Below are 21,131 nucleotides of genomic sequence, written 5' to 3' on the forward strand. Positions count from 1 at the left end.
ATGTAAACCAGGACATTTAAGAATAAGATCTTTACCAAAAAGAGTTCATTTCTCTTTCAAAGACAGTTTAAAATTCACTTGTAGCTAAAAGTGAATTAGCATAACAACACTCAGATTTCTGTGACTAATCATTTGGATTTGTGTATTGCTGTTAATTTTACAAAGCTAAATGGAAGTAATCCTAAATTCAATTACTGTCAACTTTAAATTTAAAGAAATTACTTTTGAAACACTGACTCGTTAAGTAGCTGGAACTTCTTACCGATTGCACTGTCTTTCCAAAAGCTGTCAACACTACTGTAGTATCCAGAAGTTAAGGGAGCAAGGATAACCTGGCATTCAAAAAGAATGGAATATATTCCATTTGCTATCCCATTTAATAACTACATTTCTACTTCATTCTCTGTTTCTTTCAGGAAGAAATGTTCTAAGACACTGTCACATTCTAGTAGAAAGACAACAGTCTCTGCTCAGTGCTCTGATTTTCCATATCTGGCACACATTTATGTACAAACACACTCCTCTTACAATTTTAAAAGTACTCAAAAAATATCCAGGTAGGAAGGCAAATCTCAAAACTGTACAGGAAAATAAATAAATCGTGTCGTGGTTTTGCTAGTGAGTTGGGGCCTAAGGTGGTAGCTTCTGTAGGAAACTGCTAGAAGTTGCTCCCCTTTGTTCAGGGGACTCAGCCAGGCCTAGGGCGGACCCGCTGCTGGCCAAGGCTGAGCCGATTGGTAGCAGAATGTCCCGTGATAACACCTCTGCGATAACGTATTTAAGAAGTGGAAAACAAAAAAAAAAAAAGAGAAGAGAAGATGTGAAGATGCTGAGCGGGGGCAGAGGCGCAGAGGCGGAGGCGCAGGCCTCATGGGCCTTGCAGGCCTCACCCTCTGGCCTCTCGCCAGGCAGCCGACTGGGCCCGACTCGGTCCAGCCCGGCTGCAAGAAGTGGAAAGGAGATGAGAAGTGAATAAGATGTAAAAAGGATCCTGAGAGGCGTCTGCCAGACTGTTGTGAGGAACGGCTGCAGACACCAAGGTCAGTTCAGAAGGAGGGGGAGGAGTAATGCGGCTCCTGGCCAAGATTCCCCTGCAGCCTGTGGTGAAGACCATGGTGGAGCAGGTTGTCCCCCTGCAGCCCATGGAGGTCCACGGAGGAGCAGAGATCCACTTGGAGCCCGTGAAGGACCCCGTACTGGGGGAGGTGGATGCCTGAAGGCAGCTGTGGCCCATGGAGGGCCCGCTGGGACAGCTGTTCTGAAGGGACTGAACTCCGTGGAAGAGATGACCCACGCCGGAGCAGTTCCACGAAGGACTGTGGCATAGGGGTGGGACCCCACAACGGAGCAGGGGAGGAATGTGAAGAGTTCTTCCCCCGACCACAAAGCAGCGGCGTGAAACAACGTATGATGAACTGACCGCGACCCCCATTCCCTCTTCCCCCCTGTGCCGCTCGAGGGGGGGAAGGTAGTAGAGATAATGTTAAGCTTGGGAAGAGGGAGGGGTGGGGGGAGGTTATCTTGTTCTCTGTCTCATTATCCTGCTGTTTGTAGTAATAAATGAATAGTTTTCCCCAAGTCGAGTCTGTTTTGCCTGTGACGGTAACTTTAAGGATTTCTCCCTGTCCTTATCTCAAACCTCGAGCCGTTTTTTCTTATATTTTCTCTCCCTGTTCTCTCGGAGGGTGGGGGGAGTGAGAGAGAGACTGCGTAGTCTGGTCCTGATCGGGGCTGAACTACGACAATCGTAAAGTTTTTTGGGGGAGAGAAGTTGTGTTTCTTTTAAAGCAAACCCTAACTACATCCTTAGCTGTTCATAGACATTGAGTGGAAGCAGAGCACTTGAAACAAGAAGCAAGGATCAAGACATCAAACAACAGATGACAGGATAGTTTTTAGTCAAAGTTAGCTTCCCAACAAACTAACAGCTAGTGAAATGCAACTCCTGAACCTGATTTGGATAAATTCTATATCATACCCTAACAACAATAAAAAAAAAAAAAGTAGAAATTGCACAACCACACTAACAAGAGAGAAGATTAATGATGCAATACAAACCCTCCTCTGTCTTTAGGCTACACCTCACTCCTCTCAAGAACTCCTTTCACTCCTGCCTTGACTTGCACAGGAAATGAGAACACGTGGGGTTTTTTCCAAAGCATCCATATTATGTGTAATAAAACCAGTGTCAAGTGCATCTACAAAGAGCTAAAGTTTCCTTCAGCCTAACAGAAGGAAATCAGGGGAACATGAGTACCAGTCCCAAGGCTGGACTTCCTCAAAGCTGTCTACCAAAAGAAAGATACAGAGACTCCTTGAATCACCTAGAGTGCACAGAAGCTCAGCCTGCAGGTTCACCTATGGAGGAAATGTGGAGCAGCTCCATGAAATGGTAACCAGTCCTCCAGTTAATGGTCTCATAAGATAATATCAGTTCATTTCTGTTGTACCAGACTACAGATATTCCCTTTCTCCCTCTTGGTCTCTCCTTCCTCTCCAGATATGTTTACGCTTTCAAGAGGCAAGCAACACTCCCAACACGCACATTCAGCCATTAACTGACATGTCCAGCGGGAAGCAAGAATGAGGCATCAGGAAACACTGAAAGGGATCAGCTTTTGGCAGAACAGCAAAATCCTTTGCTGGCAACAAATGCACTTTTCAAAAATTTCTGTACCAAACACTGTCAAATGGCATCTAACTCCTGCTGCCTTCTCCCCTCTCCTCTAAGGTGGCTGTGCGGTGGCTACATATGATTCAGCACACCTTCTAACTAGGGGAATGGAAACCTGCAGAGACATGTAAATGTTAACCTGAAAAAACACTACATACTCTAAAAAAAAAAAAAAATAATTACCATATTGCTCTATTACATTCACCCATTCCTAATGTGTCTCAAAAAAAACAGAAAGACGACCAGACAGATTTAATAAGCTCTTGTGAAAGTTTCATCAGCTACTTCATTCCTGCAACAACAGTCTAAAAAACTGGTTTAATTAATAATTTATTTAAGGAACAAATGTAAGTAATTACGATCTTAAAGGCCTCATTTTATACAGATTTATTTATTTATTTATTTATTGTAGGTAGTGCTGCCTTATTAGATTTAGAGGCTTAGGTAACTCATTCCTGAATCCTCAACAGGTTCTTTCAGTGTCACCAGAAAATTTGGGAGACACAAGACAATTCCATTGCCCCTTAACAACCTGTGTCAACTCAGTTCAGCTTCGCAACTTTACTTCTTTTTACGAGTAGCAATAAATAATCTCAAGAGTTTATCTGCCCTTCCCTCATGTCTTCTTTTTAAAAGAAGTCACACCACTTTCAAAGTTGATTTTGCGGTCACTGACTACGTACCCACCAAAAGATACTAGTAGACCTCTGAGTACAACCAAAGCCCCAGGCAGTCACGCTTCAGGAACAAAACAGCAAACAGCACACAGCACGTACTGTTCACCTTCAAGTTAGCTTGATACCTCTTCATTTTTTAATTGTTAAGAGCAAACATTTGCTTATGCTTCCAATCCAGTTTCTTCTAGTGAAATATATACCGTAGATAGCTCTAAGAGAATAGGCCTAGGGTTCCTGCATGTCATTTCCAAATTAGAGTCCACTCAAAACCAAGCTTTTATCTCTCTGTTTCAATAACATCACCTAACTATCATCTGCATAAAATCCCAATGAACTTTCCTTCATAGCAGTAATGAATGTCATCATAGCTACTTTCCTACTACATTAATCTTACTTTAAATTTTTAGTACAGCAATTACATTCACAGGAACTGAATTATCCCAATCTCTGTTGTTTCAGGCGTGATGGCTTTAGTTACGATAGGAATGACTTTTCATGGGAGATTACAGTAAACATATGCTACTAGATTTCCTATTACAGGATGTTCTTGTTGTGTTTTAATTTTTTATTTATCAAAATGAAATTACTGCCATTTCAACCCCTCCTTATACAAAACAGTATCTCTGTCATACAAATATAAACTTTTTTTAATCTCATATATACTCCTAACAACTCTACCTATCCTCCAAGCTGGAGGCTATTTGTCATAACGAATGATCTCAAATTATAAGACAGTTAATATATCAGGTAATCTTACAGACCATCCTCCAAAATAGCCTTTGATAAAAAAAAATGTTTTTGGAAAGCAATAGAAACTTTTATTGGTTTAACTGTTAATAAACAAAAGGTCAAAAGCTACTCTAGTCACTCTTGACAAAACAGTCTACCAAGACAATTTAACTTGATACACTTCTTCAGCAAGATCTCGATATTACCCCTCCAAAGTAATCCAAACCAAAGATCTCAAACTCTGAGGGGCTGAATGCCCTCAGGATCACGCATTTTTATCAGATCATTTCCTCCCCACAGTATCAGAACCAGGAGAAAGAAATATCATTCCTCAAGTCCCCTGCATTAATCCTTTCTATTGAAGTAATCTCACGAGCATTCTTCAGGCTCCAGAAATTAGACAACTAGAAGAGGGTTAACTGGGGAAACTTACCTTAACTGCAAATTGATACTATCTGTTCTAGCAAATTTTACAGCTTTTGGATAAAAAGAGGGTTAAGGCTGTGAAATGACACGAGTAAAGGTTAGTTCTTATTTGTAGATTTTATCCTGTTTATCCATTAAGCAAATACCTCTGAAAACAACTCCCAAGCTTTTTCAGGTACTCCAATTCTAGCCCCATGATATGACGACAGCAACCTAGACATTAATACAATCTTAAAAATAAAGAGCATAATGGTCGTGTTTCAGTCACTCTCTTCAGTCAGGCATGACGTTAAATCTCTGGTGCTGATGGATTTGCATTCTGGAGGATTCCCACGCCACAAAGTGGATATGTACCACATTCAGCCTTCTCCAGCGCTCATACGACCAATGGAAAGTTTCAAACTAGGGCACTTGCAGGTGGTCAGGCTGGTCCTGTCTTCAAAATGTCACCTCTTTTTACTCAAGAAACAGGAGCCACAGTCCTAATTCTCACACTGAAGAACACAGTGGGTATAGAGTCACTGAATCATTTAGGTTGGAAAAGACCCTTAAGATCATCAAGTCTGACCATAAACCTAACACTGACAAGGCCACCACTAAACCATGTCCCTAAGTGTCTTTTAAATACCTCCAGAGATGGTGACACAACTGCTTCCCTGGGCAGCCTGTTCCAGTTCTTGATAAACCTTTCAGTGAAGAAATGTTTCCTAATATCCAATTTAAACCTTCCCTGGCACAACTTGAGGTTGTTTCCTCTCATCCTATCACTTGCTACTCAGGAGAAGAGACTGACACCCACCTCGCTACAGCCTCTTTTCAGGTGGTTGCAGAGAGGTGGTTGCAGAGTTATGAAAATCACGCATGCCAGCCACCATGACAAGGTTCAACTCCAAGTTTCTACTGAATCAATAAGCCAAAAAGAGATTCTTCCATAAACAGACCAAAAGTAATATTAGGGTCTTGCATCTTCCCGTTCTTCATTGAGCCCTTTCATTGGCACTAGGCAGGCTGTTTCTTTTCTCATCTCTAAGGTTGCAGCTTCTGCTGAGTGTAATTCCTCATCTTCTGGCTTGAACCGGCTCTGGGGCCTTTTACTTGACTAGGTAAAATTTCAGGTTATCTAGGAGAAAGTTCACAGCTTATGCTCTAAGGCTTCAGCAAAATTAGCTACTAATGCTAAGGAAGTTATGCTAACCAAGTTCTAAGTGGTATACCAAGTCACACAACAGTCCCCCCTTTTGGTTTTATATGCATATCTGCCTTGCAAAGGGTCATCAAGAAGAGTACGTCTATACCTTTACATGTTTTTAAGTATTATGTTTCTTAGGGAAGTCTGAACGCATTGAAAAAAGCAACAGAACAGTAAGAGCATAAAAACGACAGGAAGTAAAATCTTAATAAGAATGGCTAATAGGCTTGACAACCAAGAACTAAGTCCCCAGAGGCTGAAGAGCGTTTCCCATCAATCTTTTGAGGTGTCTGGGTGTAAATGGGAAACTAACGATTGAACAGAGTTAGCATCTGTTATCATTTTACTCGTGTTATTGACATAGAAACAGCAAGATTGATTGATAGCTGCACAAACACCCCCTTGACTGGCTAACAATAAATCTAAAGTCATTTGGTTTTGAAACACCATTTTAGTGGGTCTGCTATTGTTTGCAGGCAGGCAATAGCCAGACTGGAGTTAGCTGCTCTACTATTAACAAAAAGCATTAAACAATGGAAGAAGCCCAGGTTGCTGAGGTTGGTCTATTAAGGTCACCACTCACTGCGGATATGCAAAGTATTACTAAAAAAGATCCAAGGAGCATCAAGAGTATCAATAGCACAAGTTCCCACATATAATCAATACAAAGGGTATACGCTTAGAGTTAAACAGGCTGAGCACTGCAGACGTGTGTAATTCATCTGGACATTATTCACAAATTATCAATAATCTGTATTGTTGCAAAGCCCTTCTAACTTTTAGTGACTGGTGTAATCCGCACACACAGCACCAGTTCATGTATCCAGAGGCACCTTCCCTAGTTATACCTTCCTGACTCCAACCCTGTTGACAATATTCCAAATTGCTTCAGCAAATTTAGCTATTAATGGTAAGGAAGTTATGCTAAACAAGTTCTACTTAAGTAGTATACCAAATTGCACAACAGCAATAAGATCTCGTCTCAGCTTCCTTTTCTTCAGACTACACCACCCCAGTTCCCTCAGCCACTCCTCAGAGGACTTGTTCTCTAGACCCTTCACCAGCGTCGCTGTTTTCCTTTGGACACGCTCCAGCAATTGATATAGGGACACTTCAGCCACTGGACATGTGAAAAGCAATACAACAAAGGGCTAGGTTCCTCCACAACACGGCAAAGAGAGTAGGTAAATAAGACATCAGTACGAAAAATTTATCAACAGGGTAATACACTACGTGATGTGAGAGCAATAGAAAAGTCTCTTCTGACAGTTTTGATGCAGATTCATGCATTGATGGAATAGGCCAAACAAGCAGCATGGATATTGCTTCTTTTAATAGTTTGCTAGGGTGAAGCAGTACTTTGCTAGAGGCGAAAACAACTGAAGAGAAAGAATTAAAAATAAATAGGCCAGAACAAAGCATATTTTCAATTTCAGTGGCAAAAGCAATGTAGCAACAATTTTCTCTTCTTTCAGTATGAAAAATAATGCTGGCAAATTACAACAGCATCAACATAAAACAAAGACTGAACACCAAAGAGTTTTTGGTGCTTGCTTTTTTTCATTATTTCAAGAGAAAACTGTTTGCTATACTGAGAAGCTTCTTTACATGTAGTGAAGGGAAAGTACAAAAACAACATGAAAAGCTAATATGCTCAATCTCTATATTTGAGTTTCCACTGAAATAAAACAAATTAATCACCAGAACTATTTGAACACTTACCTAAGGAAGTCTCAAATATAAGGCTCATGCTTGCTTCATTTGCTTTCAGTCACTAGGATTTTATTTACACATGGTTTAGCATTTGTCCAAAGTCACTGTATGTAGGCCGCAAAAAGCAGTAATTCAGGTAATGAAGGTCAGATTCAAAGATCAGATAAATAGATTTGGGAGGGACTTTAAGCTATTGATCCTACCAAATGAATTCTCTATTTTGTTCCTGAAGATCTCAGACACTGGAAGGCAAAACATTCCAGTGGTTCACTTGTATTGCTGTTAAGGGTCTGCCGGTCCTTAAGACAAAAAGAAAAAAGTTTCATTATAATTTACTGTTGTTAATTCTTGCCAGGCCTATTAGAGACAAATGGAGTTCTTTCCTCTCTACACAGCAATATTATTACCATATTGCCTCTCAGTTGTACTTTTATAGGTTAGGATAAGCTATCTCTACCCTTCATCTCTCCTTTGGAAGTCACATACTTCACACATTTTTCTGAATATGGTAATGCTTCCTCTTTAAAGCTCTTGAAACAGGATATTCACCAGGTAAGCACAGAAAAAGTGGCTTATAGGGGAAAAAAAAGAAGTATAAAACTAGGTATAAATATACCCTTTTTTTTTATATAAGTTAGGATAAATAATCTCTATTCTTTATTTCTCCTTTGGAAGGCACATATCCAGACCTTGAGTATTCTTACTCCTCTCTTCCGCATCATGTTTACCTGGTATTTCTCTCTCCTAACACATGGTGCCCAAAATGAGGCAGAATGGGGTTTACCAATGCTGAACAAAGGTGAAACTATTTCATTTGCAGCATGCCTGCAGACAATGCTCTTTATATAGCCCAATATAACTTGCCTTTCATCAAGAGAGCTTGACATCACTGAGTTAGATTCAACTTGTGATCAGCTACAGCCTCATATTTTTTTCTGCAGATGTGAAAAGTAAATGAGTTATTCCCGTTTCACCTGTGTGGTTCATGTTAGCAGCTCAGGCAGGGAGTAGTGCAGAACCAGTCCTGAACTCAGCCCCTCATTTACTTCAGACCACTTCTCCAAACTACCAAGCGCCCTTGAAATTCTGAAGCTGTCCCTCCAGCATCCCAGCAGATGCTCTCAACTCTGTCATAAATATCCACATCACTAACACAGTACTGCTGCCTCCAGACAGATGAGCCTATACAGTATTCCCTGCAAAAGCAGAACGCTGAAAACTGTGCTGGATACAGTTTGCAAACCAATTTTGGACTTGACTTGCATTCCTCTCCTCTCAGCCATTCTTCCCGTGTTTACCTTGTGAATATCGCATTTCAAGAGCTTACAAGTCATGCAGATGGCATCTAATGTTTCTTTTCACATCTTCACCAAAATTTGGTAAGCAAAAGCCACGACATTCAATCCCACCTCTGAAATGGGCTCCTTCCCATCACTGAGCTACTCACCTTTAAAGAGGAAACATTACCTTATTCAGAATGGCAATGCCCTGCTTTCTCTGTTAGCCGGGTTTTTACTAGATCTGCTGAACAGACTCTCCCAGTTGATCCTACCCACTTTTTAAAGTTCAAAGTCTGACTTAACAAGAGAACTAGGAGGGCTGACAGGATCACTCTGACTTCATAACCTTAAATATACAAGCCTAAAAACATGTAAGTCAGGTCATAGGTGGTGTTCAGACAACATCATTCAAAAGGTTTCAAGCACATTGCGCATGACTTCACGCATCTTAGAATAGGATTCAGATTTCATTTTAAATAAACATGGCTGCTAAGTATAGTCTTTCATACACTAGCAAAGTAGTCTGTTGTAAAATAAATTAGTATTTCAGCTGTTTGAATTTTAAATGATTTTGTTGTTTGAATAGTACTTTCCCAAAACATTAAATACTTAGTTTGATTTCAGTCAATCTTCAGGTCACTTAAATCCAGAACCTTGGAAGATAAATAGATACTTAACTCCTAGTCTCATCAAAAGCCATTAAGGTGACTAAACATATTTGAAGTCTGAGCCTTGGTCTCTCTGATTCTCAAGTCCTCATCCACAAAATGCTGACAATTCCCTGCTATTTCCCATCATATAAGGGCAAACTAGTTAGGTAAGATGATCACAGAGACTATCTAAACAAATGCATTGGTTTAACTTTTGTACTTTCTTTTACAGATTTCAATACTTCTAAAATGTTTGGGCTTCCTCTAGCAGTACATTTTCATGCAATGCAAGATATACATTTATACACCTTTGTTTCTGAAAGTATTGCTCTTAATGCTGGCACAAGTACAGCAGAAACAACAGTAATCAATTTGATTTGGCCTTATGAAACGAGTGTCATTTTGATAAATGATCCTAATTAAGTTGATATTTCAGGTAGAAAGTGTATTGAGTTAATGCGTTGGCACCTCTCTAGTTATAGTCAGACAAGTACAGATGTTGCAATAAAGTAGCAGTAGTACATTATTAACTTTGCAAGTCACTCAGTTCGCATTCACAGAGTTTGATCAAAGCCACACAACTCAGCAACTTAAAGAAAATGCTGATTTTAAGTTTTAATTATTCAGCAACATACACAAGTATTAGCTCCAGGAAGTTTCAAAGCTATAGGTCATTCCTTGATGGTCCCTCTCCAGCATGGAAATGATTAATTAGTCTAGCAGCAGCACAGTACTTAGGGTAGAGTCATGTTTGTTTAGAAAACCTTGCTCAAACAACAAAAGACAAAACCTGTGTTTCTTCTCTTTTACATAAATCTAATTACAGAATGTCCTGTTAAGACTAAAAGAAACCATATATTTACATAAATCTAATTAAAATATGTCTTGTTAAGGCTAAAAGACATCATACGCTTACGCAGTGCTTTCTTATACCTTGGAACTCTTTGATACATGGCACATGGTTGGCAAAGGCAAGCTTGTTTTCCACTTGGCAATGGTAGCAGATAAAATAACACAGTAGTCATCTGCTCTGAAGTCAAAGCAGTCTTAGTTTTCCTCATTTTTCTACTGAGTCCTCTGTAGCCCTACATCAACTTACTAGACTTACCAATTTATACAGACTTGCAGCTACGCTTACTATTAAGACACAACTCTCCTGCAGTGAGGGAGCAGCTTTCTTACCCAGCTCTCCCATGACAGGTATGACTGTAGAGTACGGGCCTGCAGCTCAAGCACGGGTTCAAGCAGTTATGGTACAGGCAGGTAGGTAACCTGAAGCATCAGGGAAACTCCACGCAGGTCTGCCACCGCAAGGTTACAGAACTCCAACACAGGCTTGAGCTAACTTCTGAGGTAACAAAGTTTCCTTCCTCAGACACCACAGGGCTACAAGCCGCTTCTGGAATCAACAATGAGCTGCCAGCCTGCTGAGCAGCAAGCAGCAACCTAACTAAAAGGGCTCCTTCCGATTCTCCAAACACATCATCTTGGAAGCATTTCCAGATGATAGAGACTCATAGGGACAAAGCACCTCCCACCTGCAGGAAGTTTCAAAGGAGTTTCAAGAACCATGCCACAATTACTCAAACCCTGGCCCTTTGGAAACTGTCTTCCCTTCTTTTATCAAGTTTGGCCTACTAAAAAACAAGTATGTGCTCCAAGTAATTTCTGATGTTTCTTGCACCCAGTTACCCATCTCCTCAGGTGTTTCCTTTTGAAAGACAGCAGAGAGAAACGGTTTATCATATTTTCTTCAGATCCACAAAAAAATTCCCTCTGGAGTATAGAAAAAAAATCTGTTATTGGTGTCTACCTGTCAAAAATCAGGATATTCTCCACTACATGTTGAGCCCACAGAAACAATCTTGACATTAGATCAGCCTGCTTTCATGTTGCAGGTCATGAGGCGGGGATCAGTCGTCATGGTTGCAACATCTTTCAGGCTGACACATCAACTACGCCGGTCCAGAAATGAAGGTACCACGGGCATGACAACAGAAGAACATGACTTCAGGCACCCATGGTTCTGTCAGATAACTCAATAAAGAATAAAAACAAAAATTGCACACCACAGAAAGATACATACTTCTATACTGTAATTAGAACAGCCACATAAAGAGCAGAGATTGGGTAAAAATAACCATAAATTCAGTTGAATGTAACAGTAAAATACTCTTCTCTGGTCACAATATAATGGAATATTCAGGCATCATTCAAGAAAACAGGGCAAATTATATAGCTATTTCCTTGATGAAACTACATAATTAGTAGCATTGCCAGTCTCCATGGTTCTAAAAGTTATTTATATCCACAAAATAACCATAAGAACACCAAGAAAATGTCATTTTCAAGCAGACATGTAAGGGCATAGTTAATTTGCTCATTTTTCCCCATAATTGTGTATTCTAAGAAACTTCAGACACACACAAAAAAAAAAATTAGAGCAATCAGGATGTGGGACATGAAGAAAAGCACATGTACACATTTATCACAAGATTAAAAAGGCATGTAAGAAGTATGGGACATATTGATAATTATTATTTGCAGAAATACAGCATGAAAACAGTCAGGTCACCTATTTGGTGCAGAATTTAAAGTATCCTTCAACTATGAAGCATCCTTCTAGCAGAGGTTAGTATCTGACAACTCTACTTGGGTTTGAAAATATCTGTCAGGATTTCAACAACAGTATCAAGTCAAATAAATCAAAATGACACAACTTCATAGTGGTGCATACTCTCTCTTTCACTCACTAGAAAAAAAAACATTTTAAGTTGTTGTTTTGCATGTTTAGCACAAATACAAATGTCAGACAAGCACTGGAAGCCTATGAAATTGCTTCTATGAGTTTTTTCAGGATTTTTTTTATTTCACAAAGAAATTAAGTTTTCATTTTCTGCAAATTTTGCTAAAAAGGCAGAACACCTAACACCGCCATAAAGTCTTGCTGGCTGGATGAGGAATATTAGGAGTCAAATATTTCTCCTCCCTCACAACAGTTGTTCCAATGTGGATAGATCACGCAAGGCAGTCAAATAAATCTTAATGCTTTAAGATCATTAAGCACAGGTACTAGAGACAAAGAGATTGACTCGTATGCAAGAACATAAGCAGTCCTAGCAAATGACAAAGTGCTCTGTACCCTCATATGTACTCTTCAGAGACTTGTTCATGTTCACCCTTGCAATTAGATAAGGGAACTACAAAGAAAAACAACAAACGACACTTCATTCAACAGCACTAAAGCATTTCAATTAGTACCAGATGAAGTTACCTATGTTGTTGCTATAATAATGATATATACAAGGATTTTCAAGAGTCTCATTTACAAAGATGGCTCTTACTGTCAACATCTAGAATCTCAGCAATTTTTACAGAAGTTGTGTTTTATCTTAGTTGTGGAGAAATAGAGTACTTGGAGACAACTGATGTTTTCTATGCATCGAGGATATTTCTTGGTGCTTTTCTTAGAAGTCTGATCCTGGTTACATGGTTGCCACCTGCAAGAAGGAACAACTAAATACTAGGTTCTGCTAGTGGTAATGACACCACTGCTGATGCAGAGAATTAAAGAATTATCACCATCAACTACAGGACTCAGCTAGTGGTGTCTGCAAACACAGCGCTTGAAGGAAGCATGTCGTGTAGAAGCTGACCCGGAGACTGTACCAGCTATACCAAGTACTGTTACAAGAAGTGGCTTCTAACTGTTCTGAGGATAAACGTTTTCACTTCTTCCCAGACCATCAGGTTACACATTCACTCGACACACAACTTCGCCTGGCCTCCGATGCAGAGATGGTGCCAGTTCGCAGTGCTGGAGTGGTAGCCTGCAGAAGGGAGGCAGGGGTGGTTAATCTCTGCTCAGTGCCAAGGATGATGCCAGCTGACACAGTTGCCATCAGTTTTGCAGACACTGGATAGCTAAAGCCTCAGATGAGTGGATTTTCCTCAAAAAACAACCAATCCAAGTTAGAGCTGGAATCTCTTCTTGTGGACTATGAGAAGATACCGGTGCTGACAGCTGTCTCTGAACTTCACTGAGAAGAGTGAAGGCAGACAGAGTCCAATAGAGGAAATGCATTAAAGCAAAACACAAAGCTTTCTGTGACTATCTGTAAAGGAGTTAAAACAGTGTCCAAGAGAAGCATTGAGAGGTCTGATGCTTTGATTTGCTGACAGTCTGGCTAAGGCATTTTTAGAGAGAAGAGAGGAACACATCTTACACTCTAACAAAAATAAAAGTTAAAATAATACAAGAGAGTCCTAACATTATTCAACACTAAAGGAGAAGACACCACTGGAACTGTACACTTCAAGACAACGAGATACATCTGTCCTCAAGGGATACTGCAAGAGGGCACCCCTGTATGTCAGCTTGGCCCAGAATCAGCTGTTCTGTTTCCAATCTTGCATACATCCATGTATAACAAAGTGCAATTCATATGGGAAATACATAGTAAAAAATTGTTTTATTCATTATAAAAATAAAAATTACCAAGGCCATAAAGATATAGGAAGAGAGTTTAAGACTTGGAATCGATAAGAAAAAAGTTTCTATATCACAATCACTTCCACCTTAGTCATGGATAAATCTATCTTAAATATTCCTTTACATACACGGCATCTATAAAAGCAAGAGTTCAATACAAATAACATTTGATTGTTAAACAGCAATCCACTATTTAGTTTAGTAATTTTATGATTCTATTTAATCACTTTTCAATGGAAAGAGCATGTCTGCACTAAGTATCACTCAGAAGAGTTTCTAAAAATGGGACATTACTACCTCTATACTTCATCTTCACAAACTTCCTTTTGAAATTTTTTTTCCCATTGCAGATGCTGAATATTCCTGCGTTAGTTGACTCAGAAGCAAGAATACAGAAAAGTTGCAATTCATTTTACTGCACCATCTTGTGGTTAATAGTAGCAGCCACACAAAGAATGACTGAACCAGACTGCAATGTGTTGACAAGACTTCTGCACTGCCCCTTTCTTTTGCTGTTAAAACCAATTCTTTCAAAGCATGTCTGTATGTCACAGAATGCTATCAGTCTCATTCCCTCAGTCAGGTTCCATAGAGGAAAACACTGCAATTTCTCAGTTATTGGGTGTTTATTTGGTTATGCAGCAAGTTTTAAGTGTCCACAATCATCTAATCTGGTCATCTTGCTTAACTTGGCATTTTATCTTCCCCTTCACCACTCCCTACAGACAGCTGTACATTACAAATGCAACCAAATCCACATCCGACCAAGTTCAGGCACACAAGATGAGAATCCGGACCAAGCAGCATGTGGCATTGCAAAGGGGTGTACCACATTACACAAAACTCGGGTTCGAGACATCAAAGTAGAGGTGCTGGTTAAGAAACTTAATACACAAAGGCTCCTTGAATATTCACTTCAAAGAAAACTGCAGGATGTTTGCAAATAGCCACAGACCCTGGCTAAAACTGACTATAGCCATTATATTCCCTCCTAGAAACCCTTGTGCGTGCAGAGAAGTCAAGGACAATTTTCATACAGGTACACCAGTCTGAACACATTTTAAAAATCATTCCAGCGTCTCTTATTGTTTTCCAGTATTCTTAGGCCAGACTGAAAAAAACAAGCAACCAGCACTCTTACTGTCATATTTACAAATGTCTTAATGCTGCTTTGGAGATCAAGTAGGTTTGTTAAAATGAATACAGCTATTTTACTATATAGGGCAGTCACAGGGATGAAAAACAGCAAACACTTCGCTAGATCAGTCGATACATTCTTACAGAGATGAGTTTTTGACGACTATTTATGAATATTCAAGTACTTAATATTTGGAAGGCATTTAGGGTTTGCAACTAAATGACAAAAAGCTGCGCACAGTTTAATATTTTTCAATAAAATAACTTCTTAAAATTTTACAAAATATCGATAGAGTATTCACTTCCCAGGAATAAAGAGCCATTAGCTCATTCCGATTAGTGAATTTAAAACATTCTCATCTCCTTGAAGACCATTAGTCACCAAAATAGTAATGCACAGGCTGTTACAAAAGCCACCTTACTAAAACTAGGTAATTTTACTATTCAACAGTGACAAATGAAGCAGATACCAGTACACATGAAAAGTGCTTAAAAGATCACTACAGGGAAAAGGAGGGAGCACCCTTACTATTGACGATATAAATGAAGACCCCTTAATAGGCTAAGTGTTAAATGGCAAGAGTTATTCATGGAAAAGTTACTAACACAGTAAATCTGTATAAATAACTTTAAGTGCTCTAGTGCTGATTCGGTAACACTTAGAGCCATCAATGCAATTACTAGCTGTTAAACCTGAATAATGAGCTCTCATTTAGGCAACAAGTACAATTAAAAGAAAAATACTCAGTCTTAAACTAGGCAGATTTTTCCTCCTTAAACACACTGGCCAATTAACAAATCCTGCTTCAACACGGCATTGTTGCTCCACAAAAATCGCAATACCTCTCTGTTAGTCAACTTTGACTAAAAAGTCAACTTTTATCCTGTAGGCTCGCTGCCTACAATATTCAAATCACTAAACTGAAACCTTTCATTACTCTATTGTGTTCATGCTCTGCTCAAGATGAAGAGCATGGAGCTTGTTCAGAAACACTTGTATTTCCCTTTCAGCTGTAAACACCAAAAGCACCTGCACAAGGTACTGCCCAGACCTGTATCAAAGGCATTTACCACCTTCCCGCAATAGTAGCATCTATACGCTGACAAACAGTCATTAAGAAAAAGGTTACCATCACTACTCCATGAGAGGCTAATTTGCTTCATAAAACAAGTCTATATCTTGGGTACTTCTTCCTAGAATTTACATCAGTGTCCTTGATGTTCTATTAAAATGCTTATACTGTCCAATCTGCAAAAAGCCAAAGGGAATAAATTCATATCAAAAATTTATTTATACTCTTCTTTCTAACTAACTGATCTAAAATTACATTTAAAATTATTAAAACCTACACTAGAAACTAGTCTAACTAAAATCTGTTCCAGAAAGCTTAAACAATGTATTAAAAACCAGCACGTCTTCTAATAAAATTGTGAAGCTGCACCAGTGTCTGACACACAGGAAACTACAAATTCCCAAAGTGGTAACCCAGTTTTGCCAGTAGCATCCTCTTCTGCAGAAAAACAGGTGGATTTTTTTTCATTTTATTTTGTTCAGCTGGTTCCACTCATTGCCTAGCTCCTTCATAGTTGGGAGCTGAAGATGTAGGAAAACTTTATCCACTTTCACATGAAGAATGAGTATCTTGAGGTGGACATGACAACCCCTACACGCACACCCCACGCACACTAGTATAAAACACACCTCTGATGAGCAGCAATGGAATTACTATAGTGTCATTTTAAGGAGACTTTTGAAATATGAGGTAAAGGCAATTTCACAATCAGAAGAAAAAGCTGCAGAGGTCTTAAGTGTAGTATTAGCAGGAGTGTTACAGATATCATACAAAAACAAAAAGATTTTAAAAAATTGAAGGATTACTAAGTACAAAACCATAAGAGAAGAGGAAAATACTGTTTTCTTTAGTTTAACATTCTTTTCAGAAATATATATAGTTCAATATGAGACAAAAAAGAAGGTTTAAGTGGCAGGAATGATACATTAATTGGACCTTAATAAAGTGGACAGAAATGCACTCCTCTATTTTTTAACTTTTTCTACAATGGTAAATGAGAGCTTGGTTTCATTCGCTAATAAAAAGCATATATACAGTTTTGTATCTTAACATATTTCTATTCAGGTTCACATCACCATTTCATTTTGATGAGCACTGCATATATTTTGCATCCAAGTGAGAGCACAGTTAATAAGATCAAGTAATTTTACAGCAGCTTCTCAATTTAATCAATCCCTATTAGGTTCCCATATGGATGTAAAGACAAGATTTGTTACTTCAACTGCTATCTCTAAAATACAAATAAAGCCTCATTTGTGAAAAGCACTTTAAGGTACACATACAACCCGGGATCTGATGGACAAAAAATTAAATAAATTCGACTTTCAGAACAGTAGAATAACTCCAAATGTTAAGAAATGCATTTAACATAAAAACAGCCTTCCAGAAAAATCAAACCACGCACAGGCATTTTCAATCAAACATCAAGATAGCAACCTGGCCTAGTGGAAGGTGTCACTGCCCAGGGCAGAGGGGTTGGAACTAGATGATCTTTAAGGTCCCTTCCAACCCAAACTGTTCTATGATTCTATGATTAAAAAGAACATCTGAACATCATTTTACTGCATCAACTAAAAACCCTGCTGCTCAAGTGGCAATATCATGCCCCTTCCTGGCTCACTCTTGTCAGCTGTTTGTAAATAATCTTTAAACAATCCCTGACAAATACTTCGCCTTACTCTTCCAGGATCTGCATTAGGACTAAGAACATTTCCAATCATCTTTGGAGACGTAATGGAGGGAAAAAAAGTGGAACCAGACTTCTATAATAAGGCATTAGAATTATCTATCTCACAGCCCTTCCCATCATGGCCCATTACCAAGTTGGATTTACTATTTTTGCTCTTTTTTAAAATAAATACTGTATTCTATTTTTGGTAATCGGAGTCCTACTTAAGACTAGCAAAATCCCTACACAAAACTCAAAAGATGAATGTTCAAGACTGCTGAACACTAACTAAGTTCAGAATAAGTTGAATAAAATAAGTCTGTGGTTTCTTATTACCACATATAGATGCACAAACATAGCTACTGTCACTTTTGATCCTCCCTACCACCCCCTACAGCCATTAGCATATCTGGAAAGGAACAAAGCATAAATGTGGGAGGGAGAGAGAGTCTAGATTCCAAGTAGTAACTACACCGAATTAAAACTAAAACAAATTCAGGATTGTTATGCTTTATGACATATAATTTTCATTATCAAAGAATCAGATGTGGATCTCTGTTTTGTTATGAATTTCACGCTTCCTTTTTCTTGGATTTGTATTACTTATCCTATACAAAGGGCATACAATGAAAGTCAACAATAAACACATGGCAATGTATTTAGGAGAGTCACTGTCCAGAAATAAATTAAGAAAATGGCAGTATATGCACATTATATCAGAACTTAATATTAATCTTAACTATATCCAGAAAGCAACTATCAAGACAAATGACATCCAACTGGACAAGACATTCCTACTCCTTAATTCTTTCTGACAGTACTAAAGGCTCCTTGGAGTGAAAACTTAAGCTTTTTATAGCCTGTTAAAGATTATAAATTCACAGTTATCAAAGAAGGAAAGGGACTTCAGTTCCCATATGAATGGCTTCATAAAACTGAAAAAGTGCAGTTACTGTTTAAAACAAACTCGATCTAAGCAAGCAAAACCAAAAGGACTGGTGAGTAACGGGGGACGAACACAAACCATTACGTAATTCATCGGTGTGGCCTCCTTCATAATACTACCTATCTCTAAAAATCCTGACATCACAGTGAACTCAAAGAAATGCCACACAACAGATCTAATATAGAGAGACTGAAAAGAGTTAAAATTGTTTCCATAAAAGAGGAATAAGAGCAAACAAGAACAATCTATTGTCTTATTAAAAAGTTGTAAGCCTCTCTAGTAGCTGTGTGGATAGTGAACAGACACCCATCTGTTCTCCATGCAGAAGAGGGCAGTCGGTAAAATAAGCAAATAAAAAGTCAACAAAGTAAGTGGCAAACAGTAAAAACCACTACATGCTGTGTAAGACTTTAGCAATGATTGCCAAAGTTAGTCAACATCAAAATTCAGAAGGGACTAACATCAATGGACTCATCACAATTCATGAAATGTAGGTGCCCAGCTGCTTTTGGCAAAACAGAATTAAGGAAGAGAGACCATAATCATATTCTACACTGACCCTACAGAGTCCTTTAGGGTTGGTTTTTTGGGGGGGTTTTTTGCTCTTTTTGCTGTTTGGTTGATTTGGGTTTGTTTTTTTTTTTTTCTTTTAAAGGTCTGGTAGTGAACACAGCTAGCTAGCTGTCATCTAGACAAACCAGAGGATTTCACCCAGAATGGCAAATCTTGTTCTGTATGCTGTTCTCTGTGCTAGTGTGCATATTGCCAACAATGACATAATTTACAAACACCCATAAACCAAGCTGCGTATGCAATATTAGAAAGCCCTCAAATTAGAAAAAAGGCCACTAAAAATATAAGCTATCTAGCAAGCCTGCTTCGTACAACACTGAATCACAAAATTTCAGTTGGACAGGATGTCTGGAGGTAACTCAGATGCAAACACCTGCCCAAAGTCAGTCTGATCAGATGGCACTGGGCGGTGTCCACTCGTGAACATTTCCAAGCAGAGACTCCACCACAGCACGACATGCCAACCCAGCATTTTGACCACTCGTGGTTAAAAAAGAAAAAAAAGAAAAAAAAAAAAAAAACCCAAAACCCCAAAACCCATTTCCTAGTCCCTGGCTGCAACATCTCACATGCCTCAGTAGCTGCCAAACCCCTTCACAGGTTCCCGAGGCCCCATGCTACAGCCCTGCTAGTTTCCGGTGGGGAGGTGGGGAGGTACCCCTGACACCACCAGCAGGTCCCAGACAAGGTTATCCCACATGCTGACGCTGTCCTAGCACCACGCCACTGCCCCAGAGGCCTCTCCACTCCTGTGTTCCTCTCTCCTCACCCCCAAGACCTCCCTGACCACCCCAAGGGCTATGGCCACCCACAAACCCCCCACACTCAACCTCTCCAGCTGCTCTTGAAACCCTCCTCCTGATCACCAGCATCTCCAGGGCACAGGCCTCCCAAACACCCTCCCAATCTGAGCCAGCTTCCCTTATTGCCAACTTATAAGCCTACCTGCAAGCTTTGCCACTCACTTTACTTGCATTCATGGGGCCGAGGTGACCCCACATTTCCCCTGAGGCCACCTCAGCACTCCATGCCTACTGCTCAGCACAGCCCACTACTTCGCATGCGTCCTGGGAATCTTTTCTTTTTCACTGAGGTAGCAATCTTGAAATATAATTAATGTATATAGTAACAAGAGCAACATCTGTGCAAAACAACAGAGAGGCATCTCCATCATTGGAGCTCTGCAGGCAGTAGCACAACCCACAGAAAGTCCCAAGTTGTTTAGAAGAGCTGATGGAGAGGGAGAAGATACAACATATAGTTGCTAATGATGGCCCAGGCGGGAACAAAGAAGGAATGGAAAAAAAAAAAAAGCAAGCACCTCTTATCTTGCTTACAAGCAGAAAGGGGCATAAATCAGACACTTACTAGCCATAAGCTAGGAAAGTCTGAAAGGGCACAGGATTGTCCCTTTTCTGATTGCTATGAGAAAAGGGTTGGGATTTTGGGATTTTTGTTGTCTCACTCAAGCAGTGCCTCTAGATGGCATGGCTTTCTATTTCAAATATCAACTGCATCTAGTCTTCAGTCTGGTAGGCTTTCTCAAACCGTATGGCTGGGTGGTGGGATTGATGCTTGGGTGGGTGGGATTGATGCTTGGGTGGGTGGGAGGTACATGGAGACAGAAGGAGCAGGGAAGTAACACTAATAGAACAGGAAGTAAGGGTGAGGTAGGAACATTACACAGAAAAAAACAGAAAAAAAAAAAGACAGTAAGAATAGCAAGACAGTGGCAGAGAAAACCAGGGAAGAGAGTTTGCAAATTGTAGCCACAGAGAAAAAAAAGAGGAGTTGGAAAAAAGTAGGAAGAAAACCCAAAGAAGAAACAGCAAAAATCTTTGGGCGTAAAATAAACTAGACTTTTTTCTAGTATCAAAGTTGATTTACAGTGCCACCCATTAAA

The 21,131-nt window shown here is 39.5% G+C and overlaps 1 protein-coding gene across 2 annotated transcripts in view; it reads right to left on the reverse strand.

Annotated features, from left to right (window-relative positions):
* The window catches only part of HS6ST3 (heparan sulfate 6-O-sulfotransferase 3), a 307,416-nt gene that overhangs the window by 248,095 nt on the left and 38,190 nt on the right, over positions 1-21,131 (reverse strand). The gene's annotated exons all lie outside the window — the stretch shown is intronic.

Source organism: Chlamydotis macqueenii, chromosome 1 (assembly GCF_036417535.1).
Source record: "Chlamydotis macqueenii isolate bChlMac1 chromosome 1, bChlMac1.mat, whole genome shotgun sequence".
Classification (NCBI taxonomy): Eukaryota; Metazoa; Chordata; class Aves; order Otidiformes; family Otididae; genus Chlamydotis; species Chlamydotis macqueenii.